Source organism: Equus asinus, chromosome 2 (assembly GCF_041296235.1).
Source record: "Equus asinus isolate D_3611 breed Donkey chromosome 2, EquAss-T2T_v2, whole genome shotgun sequence".
Taxonomy (NCBI): Eukaryota; Metazoa; Chordata; class Mammalia; order Perissodactyla; family Equidae; genus Equus; species Equus asinus.
Genome location: NC_091791.1, coordinates 68,922,102 through 68,935,093, shown reverse-complemented (window position 1 = coordinate 68,935,093; position 12,992 = coordinate 68,922,102).

The following is a 12,992-nucleotide window of genomic DNA, read 5'->3' as shown; positions in this document are numbered from 1 at the left end:
GCCCAATGCAGAGCGAGTTGTTTCTTAGCTTCCCAAAGAGCTGGAAGCAAGATGCTTTGGGGACTATCTCTGTCTTTGGAAACAATTCAGCACTTTGTGCCTTGAAGCTCTAGGGCAATGTAGCACACCTACAGCAGAAGTTCTACTTCAGCCAGATCAGGCCTGCAAAGAAACTGCGTTTCACAGCCCTTTGTAAGGGATGTTCCCGGTAGGCTGTAAGAGCCCAATGCAGAACGAGTTGTTTCTTAGCTTCCCAAAGAGCTGGAAGGAAGATGCTTTGGGGACTATCTCTGTCTTTGGAAACAATTCAGCACTTTGTGCCTTGAAGCTCTAGGGCAATGTAGCACACCCACAGCAGAAGTTCTACTTCAGCCAGATCAGGCCTGCAAAGAAACTGCGTTTCACAGCCCTTTGTAAGGGATGTTCCCGGTAGGCTGTAAGAGCCCAATGCAGAGCGAGTTGTTTCTTAGCTTCCCAAAGAGCTGGAAGCAAGATGCTTTGGGGACTATCTCTGTCTTTGGAAACAATTCAGCACTTTGTGCCTTGAAGCTCTAGGGCAATGTAGCACACCCACAGCAGAAGTTCTACTTCAGCCAGATCAGGCCGGCAAAGAAACTGCGTTTCACAGCCCTTTGTAAGGGATGTTCCCGGTAGGCTGTAAGAACCCAATGCAGAACGAGTTGTTTCTTAGCTTCCCAAAGAGATGGAAGCAAGATGCTTTGGGGACTATCTCTGTCTTTGGAAACAATTCAGCACTTTGTGCCTTGAAGCTCTAGGGCAATGTAGCACACCCAGAGCAGAAGTTCTACTTCAGCCAGATCAGGCCTGCAAAGAAACTGCGTTTCACAGCCCTTTGTAAGGGATGTTCCCGGTAGGCTGTAAGAGCCCAATGCAGAACGAGTTGTTTCTTAGCTTCCCAAAGAGCTGGAAGCAAGATGCTTTGGGGACTATCTCTGTCTTTGGAAACAATTCAGCACTTTGTGCCTTGAAGCTCTAGGGCAATGTAGCACACCCACAGCAGAAGTTCTACTTCAGCCAGATCAGGCCTGCAAAGAAACTGCGTTTCACAGCCCTTTGTAAGGGATGTTCCCGGTAGGCTGTAAGAGCCCAATGCAGAGCGAGTTGTTTCTTAGCTTCCCAAAGAGCTGGAAGCAAGATGCTTTGGGGACTATCTCTGTCTTTGGAAACAATTCAGCACTTTGTGCCTTGAAGCTCTAGGGCAATGTAGCACACCCACAGCAGAAGTTCTACTTCAGCCAGATCAGGCCTGCAAAGAAACTGCGTTTCACAGCCCTTTGTAAGGGATGTTCCCGGTAGGCTGTAAGAGCCCAATGCAGAACGAGTTGTTTCTTAGCTTCCCAAAGAGCTGGAAGCAAGATGCTTTGGGGACTATCTCTGTCTTTGGAAACAATTCAGCACTTTGTGCCTTGAAGCTCTAGGGCAATGTAGCACACCCACAGCAGAAGTTCTACTTCAGCCAGATCAGGCCTGCAAAGAAACTGCGTTTCACAGCCCTTTGTAAGGGATGTTCCCGGTAGGCTGTAAGAGCCCAATGCAGAACGAGTTGTTTCTTAGCTTCCCAAAGAGCTGGAAGCAAGATGCTTTGGGGACTATCTCTGTCTTTGGAAACAATTCAGCACTTTGTGCCTTGAAGCTCTAGGGCAATGTAGCACACCCACAGCAGAAGTTCTACTTCAGCCAGATCAGGCCTGCAAAGAAACTGCGTTTCACAGCCCTTTGTAAGGGATGTTCCCGGTAGGCTGTAAGAGCCCAATGCAGAACGAGTTGTTTCTTAGCTTCCCAAAGAGCTGGAAGCATGATGCTTTGGGGACTATCTCTGTCTTTGGAAACAATTCAGCACTTTGTGCCTTGAAGCTCTAGGGCAATGTAGCACACCCACAGCAGAAGTTCTACTTCAGCCAGATCAGGCCTGCAAAGAAACTGCGTTTCACAGCCCTTTGTAAGGGATGTTCCCGGTAGGCTGTAAGAGCCCAATGCAGAGCGAGTTGTTTCTTAGCTTCCCAAAGAGCTGGAAGCAAGATGCTTTGGGGACTATCTCTGTCTTTGGAAACAATTCAGCACTTTGTGCCTTGAAGCTCTAGGGCAATGTAGCACACCCACAGCAGAAGTTCTACTTCAGCCAGATCAGGCCTGCAAAGAAACTGCGTTTCACAGCCCTTTGTAAGGGATGTTCCCGGTAGGCTGTAAGAGCCCAATGCAGAACGAGTTGTTTCTTAGCTTCCCAAAGAGCTGGAAGCAAGATGCTTTGGGGACTATCTCTGTCTTTGGAAACAATTCAGCACTTTGTGCCTTGAAGCTCTAGGGCAATGTAGCACACCCACAGCAGAAGTTCTACTTCAGCCAGATCAGGCCTGCAAAGAAACTGCGTTTCACAGCCCTTTGTAAGGGATGTTCCCGGTAGGCTGTAAGAGCCCAATGCAGAGCGAGTTGTTTCTTAGCTTCCCAAAGAGCTGGAAGGAAGATGCTTTGGGGACTATCTCTGTCTTTGGAAACAATTCAGCACTTTGTGCCTTGAAGCTCTAGGGCAATGTAGCACACCCAGAGCAGAAGTTCTACTTCAGCCAGATCAGGCCTGCAAAGAAACTGCGTTTCACAGCCCTTTGTAAGGGATGTTCCCGGTAGGCTGTAAGAGCCCAATGCAGAACGAGTTGTTTCTTAGCTTCCCAAAGAGCTGGAAGCAAGATGCTTTGGGGACTATCTCTGTCTTTGGAAACAATTCAGCACTTTGTGCCTTGAAGCTCTAGGGCAATGTAGCACACCCAGAGCAGAAGTTCTACTTCAGCCAGATCAGGCCTGCAAAGAAACTGCGTTTCACAGCCCTTTGTAAGGGATGTTCCCGGTAGGCTGTAAGAGCCCAATGCAGAACGAGTTGTTTCTTAGCCTCCCAAAGAGCTGGAAGCAAGATGCTTTGGGGACTATCTCTGTCTTTGGAAACAATTCAGCACTTTGTGCCTTGAAGCTCTAGGGCAATGTAGCACACCCACAGCAGAAGTTCTACTTCAGCCAGATCAGGCCTGCAAAGAAACTGCGTTTCACAGCCCTTTGTAAGGGATGTTCCCGGTAGGCTGTAAGAGCCCAATGCAGAGCGAGTTGTTTCTTAGCTTCCCAAAGAGCTGGAAGCAAGATGCTTTGGGGACTATCTCTGTCTTTGGAAACAATTCAGCACTTTGTGCCTTGAAGCTCTAGGGCAATGTAGCACACCCACAGCAGAAGTTCTACTTCAGCCAGATCAGGCCGGCAAAGAAACTGCGTTTCACAGCCCTTTGTAAGGGATGTTCCCGGTAGGCTGTAAGAACCCAATGCAGAACGAGTTGTTTCTTAGCTTCCCAAAGAGATGGAAGCAAGATGCTTTGGGGACTATCTCTGTCTTTGGAAACAATTCAGCACTTTGTGCCTTGAAGCTCTAGGGCAATGTAGCACACCCACAGCAGAAGTTCTACTTCAGCCAGATCAGGCCTGCAAAGAAACTGCGTTTCACAGCCCTTTGTAAGGGATGTTCCCGGTAGGCTGTAAGAGCCCAATGCAGAACGAGTTGTTTCTTAGCTTCCCAAAGAGCTGGAAGGAAGATGCTTTGGGGACTATCTCTGTCTTTGGAAACAATTCAGCACTTTGTGCCTTGAAGCTCTAGGGCAATGTAGCACACCCACAGCAGAAGTTCTACTTCAGCCAGATCAGGCCTGCAAAGAAACTGCGTTTCACAGCCCTTTGTAAGGGATGTTCCCGGTAGGCTGTAAGAGCCCAATGCAGAGCGAGTTGTTTCTTAGCTTCCCAAAGAGCTGGAAGCAAGATGCTTTGGGGACTATCTCTGTCTTTGGAAACAATTCAGCACTTTGTGCCTTGAAGCTCTAGGGCAATGTAGCACACCCACAGCAGAAGTTCTACTTCAGCCAGATCAGGCCGGCAAAGAAACTGCGTTTCACAGCCCTTTGTAAGGGATGTTCCCGGTAGGCTGTAAGAACCCAATGCAGAACGAGTTGTTTCTTAGCTTCCCAAAGAGATGGAAGCAAGATGCTTTGGGGACTATCTCTGTCTTTGGAAACAATTCAGCACTTTGTGCCTTGAAGCTCTAGGGCAATGTAGCACACCCAGAGCAGAAGTTCTACTTCAGCCAGATCAGGCCTGCAAAGAAACTGCGTTTCACAGCCCTTTGTAAGGGATGTTCCCGGTAGGCTGTAAGAGCCCAATGCAGAACGAGTTGTTTCTTAGCTTCCCAAAGAGCTGGAAGCAAGATGCTTTGGGGACTATCTCTGTCTTTGGAAACAATTCAGCACTTTGTGCCTTGAAGCTCTAGGGCAATGTAGCACACCCACAGCAGAAGTTCTACTTCAGCCAGATCAGGCCTGCAAAGAAACTGCGTTTCACAGCCCTTTGTAAGGGATGTTCCCGGTAGGCTGTAAGAGCCCAATGCAGAACGAGTTGTTTCTTAGCTTCCCAAAGAGCTGGAAGCAAGATGCTTTGGGGACTATCTCTGTCTTTGGAAACAATTCAGCACTTTGTGCCTTGAAGCTCTAGGGCAATGTAGCACACCCAGAGCAGAAGTTCTACTTCAGCCAGATCAGGCCTGCAAAGAAACTGCGTTTCACAGCCCTTTGTAAGGGATGTTCCCGGTAGGCTGTAAGAGCCCAATGCAGAGCGAGTTGTTTCTTAGCTTCCCAAAGAGCTGGAAGCAAGATGCTTTGGGGACTATCTCTGTCTTTGGAAACAATTCAGCACTTTGTGCCTTGAAGCTCTAGGGCAATGTAGCACACCCACAGCAGAAGTTCTACTTCAGCCAGATCAGGCCTGCAAAGAAACTGCGTTTCACAGCCCTTTGTAAGGGATGTTCCCGGTAGGCTGTAAGAGCCCAATGCAGAACGAGTTGTTTCTTAGCTTCCCAAAGAGCTGGAAGCAAGATGCTTTGGGGACTATCTCTGTCTTTGGAAACAATTCAGCACTTTGTGCCTTGAAGCTCTAGGGCAATGTAGCACACCCACAGCAGAAGTTCTACTTCAGCCAGATCAGGCCTGCAAAGAAACTGCGTTTCACAGCCCTTTGTAAGGGATGTTCCCGGTAGGCTGTAAGAGCCCAATGCAGAGCGAGTTGTTTCTTAGCTTCCCAAAGAGCTGGAAGCAAGATGCTTTGGGGACTATCTCTGTCTTTGGAAACAATTCAGCACTTTGTGCCTTGAAGCTCTAGGGCAATGTAGCACACCCACAGCAGAAGTTCTACTTCAGCCAGATCAGGCCTGCAAAGAAACTGCGTTTCACAGCCCTTTGTAAGGGATGTTCCCGGTAGGCTGTAAGAGCCCAATGCAGAACGAGTTGTTTCTTAGCTTCCCAAAGAGCTGGAAGCAAGATGCTTTGGGGACTATCTCTGTCTTTGGAAACAATTCAGCACTTTGTGCCTTGAAGCTCTAGGGCAATGTAGCACACCCACAGCAGAAGTTCTACTTCAGCCAGATCAGGCCTGCAAAGAAACTGCGTTTCACAGCCCTTTGTAAGGGATGTTCCTGGTAGGCTGTAAGAGCCCAATGCAGAACGAGTTGTTTCTTAGCTTCCCAAAGAGCTGGAAGCAAGATGCTTTGGGGACTATCTCTGTCTTTGGAAACAATTCAGCACTTTGTGCCTTGAAGCTCTAGGGCAATGTAGCACACCCACAGCAGAAGTTCTACTTCAGCCAGATCAGGCCTGCAAAGAAACTGCGTTTCACAGCCCTTTGTAAGGGATGTTCCCGGTAGGCTGTAAGAGCCCAATGCAGAACGAGTTGTTTCTTAGCTTCCCAAAGAGCTGGAAGCAAGATGCTTTGGGGACTATCTCTGTCTTTGGAAACAATTCAGCACTTTGTGCCTTGAAGCTCTAGGGCAATGTAGCACACCCACAGCAGAAGTTCTACTTCAGCCAGATCAGGCCTGCAAAGAAACTGCGTTTCACAGCCCTTTGTAAGGGATGTTCCTGGTAGGCTGTAAGAGCCCAATGCAGAACGAGTTGTTTCTTAGCTTCCGAAAGAGCTGGAAGCAAGATGCTTTGGGGACTATCTCTGTCTTTGGAAACAATTCAGCACTTTGTGCCTTGAAGCTCTAGGGCAATGTAGCACACCCACAGCAGAAGTTCTACTTCAGCCAGATCAGGCCTGCAAAGAAACTGCGTTTCACAGCCCTTTGTAAGGGATGTTCCCGGTAGGCTGTAAGAGCCCAATGCAGAACGAGTTGTTTCTTAGCTTCCCAAAGAGCTGGAAGCAAGATGCTTTGGGGACTATCTCTGTCTTTGGAAACAATTCAGCACTTTGTGCCTTGAAGCTCTAGGGCAATGTAGCACACCCACAGCAGAAGTTCTACTTCAGCCAGATCAGGTTGCAAAGAAACTGCGTTTCACAGCCCTTTGTAAGGGATGTTCCCGGTAGGCTGTAAGAGCCCAATGCAGAGCGAGTTGTTTCTTAGCTTCCCAAAGAGCTGGAAGCAAGATGCTTTGGGGACTATCTCTGTCTTTGGAAACAATTCAGCACTTTGTGCCTTGAAGATCTAGGGCAATGTAGCACACCCACAGCAGAAGTTCTACTTCAGCCAGATCAGGCCTGCAAAGAAACTGCGTTTCACAGCCCTTTGTAAGGGATGTTCCCGGTAGGCTGTAAGAGCCCAATGCAGAACGAGTTGTTTCTTAGCTTCCCAAAGAGCTGGAAGGAAGATGCTTTGGGGACTATCTCTGTCTTTGGAAACAATTCAGCACTTTGTGCCTTGAAGCTCTAGGGCAATGTAGCACACCCACAGCAGAAGTTCTACTTCAGCCAGATCAGGTTGCAAAGAAACTGCGTTTCACAGCCCTTTGTAAGGGATGTTCCCGGTAGGCTGTAAGAGCCCAATGCAGAGCGAGTTGTTTCTTAGCTTCCCAAAGAGCTGGAAGCAAGATGCTTTGGGGACTATCTCTGTCTTTGGAAACAATTCAGCACTTTGTGCCTTGAAGCTCTAGGGCAATGTAGCACACCCACAGCAGAAGTTCTACTTCAGCCAGATCAGGCCTGCAAAGAAACTGCGTTTCACAGCCCTTTGTAAGGGATGTTCCCGGTAGGCTGTAAGAGCCCAATGCAGAACGAGTTGTTTCTTAGCTTCCCAAAGAGCTGGAAGGAAGATGCTTTGTGGACTATCTCTGTCTTTGGAAACAATTCAGCACTTTGTGCCTTGAAGCTCTAGGGCAATGTAGCACACCCACAGCAGAAGTTCTACTTCAGCCAGATCAGGCCTGCAAAGAAACTGCGTTTCACAGCCCTTTGTAAGGGATGTTCCCGGTAGGCTGTAAGAGCCCAATGCAGAGCGAGTTGTTTCTTAGCTTCCCAAAGAGCTGGAAGCAAGATGCTTTGGGGACTATCTCTGTCTTTGGAAACAATTCAGCACTTTGTGCCTTGAAGCTCTAGGGCAATGTAGCACACCCACAGCAGAAGTTCTACTTCAGCCAGATCAGGCCTGCAAAGAAACTGCGTTTCACAGCCCTTTGTAAGGGATGTTCCCGGTAGGCTGTAAGAGCCCAATGCAGAGCGAGTTGTTTCTTAGCTTCCCAAAGAGCTGGAAGCAAGATGCTTTGGGGACTATCTCTGTCTTTGGAAACAATTCAGCACTTTGTGCCTTGAAGCTCTAGGGCAATGTAGCACACCCAGAGCAGAAGTTCTACTTCAGCCAGATCAGGCCTGCAAAGAAACTGCGTTTCACAGCCCTTTGTAAGGGATGTTCCCGGTAGGCTGTAAGAGCCCAATGCAGAACGAGTTGTTTCTTAGCTTCCCAAAGAGCTGGAAGCAAGATGCTTTGGGGACTATCTCTGTCTTTGGAAACAATTCAGCACTTTGTGCCTTGAAGCTCTAGGGCAATGTAGCACACCCAGAGCAGAAGTTCTACTTCAGCCAGATCAGGCCTGCAAAGAAACTGCGTTTCACAGCCCTTTGTAAGGGATGTTCCCGGTAGGCTGTAAGAGCCCAATGCAGAGCGAGTTGTTTCTTAGCTTCCCAAAGAGCTGGAAGCAAGATGCTTTGGGGACTATCTCTGTCTTTGGAAACAATTCAGCACTTTGTGCCTTGAAGCTCTAGGGCAATGTAGCACACCCACAGCAGAAGTTCTACTTCAGCCAGATCAGGCCTGCAAAGAAACTGCGTTTCACAGCCCTTTGTAAGGGATGTTCCCGGTAGGCTGTAAGAGCCCAATGCAGAACGAGTTGTTTCTTAGCTTCCCAAAGAGCTGGAAGCAAGATGCTTTGGGGACTATCTCTGTCTTTGGAAACAATTCAGCACTTTGTGCCTTGAAGCTCTAGGGCAATGTAGCACACCCAGAGCAGAAGTTCTACTTCAGCCAGATCAGGCCTGCAAAGAAACTGCGTTTCACAGCCCTTTGTAAGGGATGTTCCCGGTAGGCTGTAAGAGCCCAATGCAGAACGAGTTGTTTCTTAGCTTCCCAAAGAGCTGGAAGCAAGATGCTTTGGGGACTATCTCTGTCTTTGGAAACAATTCAGCACTTTGTGCCTTGAAGCTCTAGGGCAATGTAGCACACCCACAGCAGAAGTTCTACTTCAGCCAGATCAGGCCTGCAAAGAAACTGCGTTTCACAGCCCTTTGTAAGGGATGTTCCCGGTAGGCTGTAAGAGCCCAATGCAGAACGAGTTGTTTCTTAGCTTCCGAAAGAGCTGGAAGCAAGATGCTTTGGGGACTATCTCTGTCTTTGGAAACAATTCAGCACTTTGTGCCTTGAAGCTCTAGGGCAATGTAGCACACCCACAGCAGAAGTTCTACTTCAGCCAGATCAGGCCTGCAAAGAAACTGCGTTTCACAGCCCTTTGTAAGGGATGTTCCCGGTAGGCTGTAAGAGCCCAATGCAGAACGAGTTGTTTCTTAGCTTCCCAAAGAGCTGGAAGCAAGATGCTTTGGGGACTATCTCTGTCTTTGGAAACAATTCAGCACTTTGTGCCTTGAAGCTCTAGGGCAATGTAGCACACCCACAGCAGAAGTTCTACTTCAGCCAGATCAGGTTGCAAAGAAACTGCGTTTCACAGCCCTTTGTAAGGGATGTTCCCGGTAGGCTGTAAGAGCCCAATGCAGAGCGAGTTGTTTCTTAGCTTCCCAAAGAGCTGGAAGCAAGATGCTTTGGGGACTATCTCTGTCTTTGGAAACAATTCAGCACTTTGTGCCTTGAAGATCTAGGGCAATGTAGCACACCCACAGCAGAAGTTCTACTTCAGCCAGATCAGGCCTGCAAAGAAACTGCGTTTCACAGCCCTTTGTAAGGGATGTTCCCGGTAGGCTGTAAGAGCCCAATGCAGAACGAGTTGTTTCTTAGCTTCCCAAAGAGCTGGAAGGAAGATGCTTTGGGGACTATCTCTGTCTTTGGAAACAATTCAGCACTTTGTGCCTTGAAGCTCTAGGGCAATGTAGCACACCCACAGCAGAAGTTCTACTTCAGCCAGATCAGGTTGCAAAGAAACTGCGTTTCACAGCCCTTTGTAAGGGATGTTCCCGGTAGGCTGTAAGAGCCCAATGCAGAGCGAGTTGTTTCTTAGCTTCCCAAAGAGCTGGAAGCAAGATGCTTTGGGGACTATCTCTGTCTTTGGAAACAATTCAGCACTTTGTGCCTTGAAGCTCTAGGGCAATGTAGCACACCCACAGCAGAAGTTCTACTTCAGCCAGATCAGGCCTGCAAAGAAACTCCGTTTCACAGCCCTTTGTAAGGGATGTTCCCGGTAGGCTGTAAGAGCCCAATGCAGAACGAGTTGTTTCTTAGCTTCCCAAAGAGCTGGAAGGAAGATGCTTTGGGGACTATCTCTGTCTTTGGAAACAATTCAGCACTTTGTGCCTTGAAGCTCTAGGGCAATGTAGCACACCCACAGCAGAAGTTCTACTTCAGCCAGATCAGGCCTGCAAAGAAACTGCGTTTCACAGCCCTTTGTAAGGGATGTTCCCGGTAGGCTGTAAGAGCCCAATGCAGAGCGAGTTGTTTCTTAGCTTCCCAAAGAGCTGGAAGCAAGATGCTTTGGGGACTATCTCTGTCTTTGGAAACAATTCAGCACTTTGTGCCTTGAAGCTCTAGGGCAATGTAGCACACCCACAGCAGAAGTTCTACTTCAGCCAGATCAGGCCGGCAAAGAAACTGCGTTTCACAGCCCTTTGTAAGGGATGTTCCCGGTAGGCTGTAAGAACCCAATGCAGAACGAGTTGTTTCTTAGCTTCCCAAAGAGCTGGAAGCAAGATGCTTTGGGGACTATCTCTGTCTTTGGAAACAATTCAGCACTTTGTGCCTTGAAGCTCTAGGGCAATGTAGCACACCCACAGCAGAAGTTCTACTTCAGCCAGATCAGGCCTGCAAAGAAACTGCGTTTCACAGCCCTTTGTAAGGGATGTTCCCGGTAGGCTGTAAGAGCCCAATGCAGAACGAGTTGTTTCTTAGCTTCCCAAAGAGCTGGAAGCAAGATGCTTTGGGGACTATCTCTGTCTTTGGAAACAATTCAGCACTTTGTGCCTTGAAGCTCTAGGGCAATGTAGCACACCCACAGCAGAAGTTCTACTTCAGCCAGATCAGGCCTGCAAAGAAACTGCGTTTCACAGCCCTTTGTAAGGGATGTTCCCGGTAGGCTGTAAGAGCCCAATGCAGAGCGAGTTGTTTCTTAGCTTCCCAAAGAGCTGGAAGCAAGATGCTTTGGGGACTATCTCTGTCTTTGGAAACAATTCAGCACTTTGTGCCTTGAAGCTCTAGGGCAATGTAGCACACCCACAGCAGAAGTTCTACTTCAGCCAGATCAGGCCTGCAAAGAAACTGCGTTTCACAGCCCTTTGTAAGGGATGTTCCCGGTAGGCTGTAAGAGCCCAATGCAGAACGAGTTGTTTCTTAGCTTCCCAAAGAGCTGGAAGCAAGATGCTTTGGGGACTATCTCTGTCTTTGGAAACAATTCAGCACTTTGTGCCTTGAAGCTCTAGGGCAATGTAGCACACCCACAGCAGAAGTTCTACTTCAGCCAGATCAGGCCTGCAAAGAAACTGCGTTTCACAGCCCTTTGTAAGGGATGTTCCCGGTAGGCTGTAAGAGCCCAATGCAGAACGAGTTGTTTCTTAGCTTCCCAAAGAGCTGGAAGCAAGATGCTTTGGGGACTATCTCTGTCTTTGGAAACAATTCAGCACTTTGTGCCTTGAAGCTCTAGGGCAATGTAGCACACCCACAGCAGAAGTTCTACTTCAGCCAGATCAGGCCTGCAAAGAAACTGCGTTTCACAGCCCTTTGTAAGGGATGTTCCCGGTAGGCTGTAAGAGCCCAATGCAGAACGAGTTGTTTCTTAGCTTCCCAAAGAGCTGGAAGCAAGATGCTTTGGGGACTATCTCTGTCTTTGGAAACAATTCAGCACTTTGTGCCTTGAAGCTCTAGGGCAATGTAGCACACCCACAGCAGAAGTTCTACTTCAGCCAGATCAGGCCTGCAAAGAAACTGCGTTTCACAGCCCTTTGTAAGGGATGTTCCCGGTAGGCTGTAAGAGCCCAATGCAGAGCGAGTTGTTTCTTAGCTTCCCAAAGAGATGGAAGCAAGATGCTTTGGGGACTATCTCTGTCTTTGGAAACAATTCAGCACTTTGTGCCTTGAAGCTCTAGGGCAATGTAGCACACCCACAGCAGAAGTTCTACTTCAGCCAGATCAGGCCTGCAAAGAAACTGCGTTTCACAGCCCTTTGTAAGGGATGTTCCCGGTAGGCTGTAAGAGCCCAATGCAGAACGAGTTGTTTCTTAGCTTCCCAAAGAGCTGGAAGCAAGATGCTTTGGGGACTATCTCTGTCTTTGGAAACAATTCAGCACTTTGTGCCTTGAAGCTCTAGGGCAATGTAGCACACCCAGAGCAGAAGTTCTACTTCAGCCAGATCAGGCCTGCAAAGAAACTGCGTTTCACAGCCCTTTGTAAGGGATGTTCCCGGTAGGCTGTAAGAGCCCAATGCAGAGCGAGTTGTTTCTTAGCTTCCCAAAGAGCTGGAAGCAAGATGCTTTGGGGACTATCTCTGTCTTTGGAAACAATTCAGCACTTTGTGCCTTGAAGCTCTAGGGCAATGTAGCACACCCAGAGCAGAAGTTCTACTTCAGCCAGATCAGGCCTGCAAAGAAACTGCGTTTCACAGCCCTTTGTAAGGGATGTTCCCGGTAGGCTGTAAGAGCCCAATGCAGAGCGAGTTGTTTCTTAGCTTCCCAAAGAGCTGGAAGCAAGATGCTTTGGGGACTATCTCTGTCTTTGGAAACAATTCAGCACTTTGTGCCTTGAAGCTCTAGGGCAATGTAGCACACCCACAGCAGAAGTTCTACTTCAGCCAGATCAGGCCTGCAAAGAAACTGCGTTTCACAGCCCTTTGTAAGGGATGTTCCCGGTAGGCTGTAAGAGCCCAATGCAGAACGAGTTGTTTCTTAGCTTCCCAAAGAGCTGGAAGCAAGATGCTTTGGGGACTATCTCTGTCTTTGGAAACAATTCAGCACTTTGTGCCTTGAAGCTCTAGGGCAATGTAGCACACCCAGAGCAGAAGTTCTACTTCAGCCAGATCAGGCCTGCAAAGAAACTGCGTTTCACAGCCCTTTGTAAGGGATGTTCCCGGTAGGCTGTAAGAGCCCAATGCAGAGCGAGTTGTTTCTTAGCTTCCCAAAGAGCTGGAAGCAAGATGCTTTGGGGACTATCTCTGTCTTTGGAAACAATTCAGCACTTTGTGCCTTGAAGCTCTAGGGCAATGTAGCACACCCACAGCAGAAGTTCTACTTCAGCCAGATCAGGCCTGCAAAGAAACTGCGTTTCACAGCCCTTTGTAAGGGATGTTCCCGGTAGGTTGTAAGAGCCCAATGCAGAACGAGTTGTTTCTTAGCTTCCCAAAGAGCTGGAAGCAAGATGCTTTGGGGACTATCTCTGTCTTTGGAAACAATTCAGCACTTTGTGCCTTGAAGCTCTAGGGCAATGTAGCACACCCAGAGCAGAAGTTCTACTTCAGCCAGATCAGGCCTGCAAAGAAACTGCG